This window comes from Myotis brandtii, unplaced genomic scaffold (genome assembly GCF_000412655.1).
Source record: "Myotis brandtii unplaced genomic scaffold, ASM41265v1 scaffold546, whole genome shotgun sequence".
Lineage (NCBI taxonomy): Eukaryota > Metazoa > Chordata > Mammalia > Chiroptera > Vespertilionidae > Myotis > Myotis brandtii.
Genome location: NW_005370016.1, coordinates 228,084 through 230,365, shown reverse-complemented (window position 1 = coordinate 230,365; position 2,282 = coordinate 228,084).

Genomic DNA, 2,282 nt, shown 5'->3' with positions numbered 1-2,282 from the left:
GCCTGGCCAGCCTGGGTGAGGGGCTGATGGCTGTTTTCAGGCTGGCCACAGCCCCTTCAGGGTGGGGGGCCTTATTGGGGTGCTTGGCCAGCCTGGGTGAGGGGCTGATGGCGTTTTCAGGCTGGCTACGGCCTTAGGCTAGAAGCAGGTATTTGGGATTTATTTATTTTCTATAACTGAAACTTTGTAGCCTTGAGCGAAGCCCAGGTCCTGAAAGCCTGGGTTGCCCCTGGCAATGAAGGCTCCTCGCCCCTCCTTGAGCGGAGGCCATGCTGGCTAGAAGCAGGTATCTGGGATTTATCTTCTATAATTGAAACTTTGTAGCCTTGAGCAGAGTTCAGGGCCGGCAGGGCAGGCGGGAAGCTTTCCTCCATTGCCAGGGGCAACTCAAGCCTCCTGCTGGCTCCAGCTCCCTGGCTGCTGCCATCTTAGTTGGGTTAATTTGCATATCTGCTCCTGATTGGCTTGTGGCCGTGGCTTGTGGGGGTAGGGGAGATATGGTCAATTTGCATGTTTCTCTTTTATTAGATTAGATGTCTTAATTTCTCTCACTTTTGAAGTACAATTTTGCTAGATATAGGATTCTTGGTTGATAATTTTTCTTTCTTTTGAAAATTTGAATATATCAGTCTATTCTCTTCTGACCTTTAATGTTTCTGATGAAAACTCTGCTTATATTCTTATTCAGGATTTCTTGTATAGGATGAATCCCTTCTATCTTGTCACTTTTTAAGATTCCCTCTTTGTCTTTGGCTTTGATATGGATCTCTGAGTCCATCCTGATTGGATTTCATAGAGCTTCTTGGCTGTTTCTATCCATATCTTTCATCAATTTTTTTGGAAGCTTTGTCCATTATTTCTTCAAATATTCTCTCCTCTTTCTCACCTTTTTTTCTGGGACTCTCATAATGTATATATTGGTCTACTTCATAATGTTCTGTGGCTTTGTTTACTTTTTTTAAACTTTTTTCTTTCTGTTCCTCATAGTTGATAATTTCTACTGTCTTTTCTTTGAAAGATGATTGCTTCTTTCACTTACTGCTCAAATCTGCCTTTGAATCCATCTAGTAATTTTTTTTCCAGAATAGTTACTGTACTTTTCAATTGCAGAATTTCTTTTGGGGTTCTTTTTAGATTTTTTCTGATATTTATTCATGTTTATATTTTGTTCATACATAATTTTCTTGACTTTTTCCATATCTTCCTCTAGTTTTTTAAGCATCTTTAAACAGTTGTTTAAAAGTCTTTGTCTAAGAGATTTGCCATCATTTTTATTTTCAGACAGTTTTTCTTGATTTACAATTTCCCTTTGAATAAACCATACTTCTCTGTTTCTTTTCATGACTTGTCCTTTTTTTTATTTTTTGCAGAAAACTAGACATTTAAATCTATTAATGCTACAACTCTAGAAATCAGAAACTTCCCCTTCCTCAAAGTTTTTTGTTTTTATGTTGTTGTGGTTTTCTATTTTTGTTGGCTGCCTCTGTTCCAAGGGGATCAGCCTAAGATGTAAACTTTAAGTATTCTCAGGTGTTTTCTGAGCCTGTGTTTTTCCTTGGGCATGAGTGGCGATTTCCCAATTTCCCTTGTATATGTGGTTGTTTTTGAATTGTCTAATCTTGAATGTCTGGTCACAGAAAGGTTTGAAAAAGAGCAAAACAATGAGGGGAGAAAGGAGCCAGTCCTTTACATATTCTGGAAGTCACTTTATCTGAAGGGGGAGGTTGTGCAGCGAGAGGGAGTATGCATCAATGGCTGTCTGCTTCTGTAACAGCACTTTCATAATTAGAAACAACAATCATTGATCAGAACATATATCCCTAATATTTTTAAAATGTGTTCCTTATTGTCCACTCTGTCTCCTGCAAGCTGTTTCAGGATGTGCAGGACTGCCTGACATGGAGGGTGAGGGATGGGTAGCTGCTATTGAGCTAAGAGGTGAAACTGACTCAAATGAAACACAATTTATCATCCAAGACTCTTCTTGGAAGTTGCAAGCCTACTATAGACTCCAGAGTTCCAAAAAGTTTCATCAGACTGATTCCCTAAGTGCAATTGTTGTCTAGGTGGAAAGACAGGTTTCTGAGGCCTTTTACTCTGCCATCTTCCCTGAATCCTCTCTTAAAAAGTCAATTATCATTTGAAGAGCACTATATAACATAAAAATATCTTACATATTTATCTATGTAGTTACCATTTCTGGTATTCCTCATTTCTTTTTGTAGATCCACTTTTCATCTTTTTTCTTCACTCTGAAGGAATTTTGGAAACATTTTTCTGTC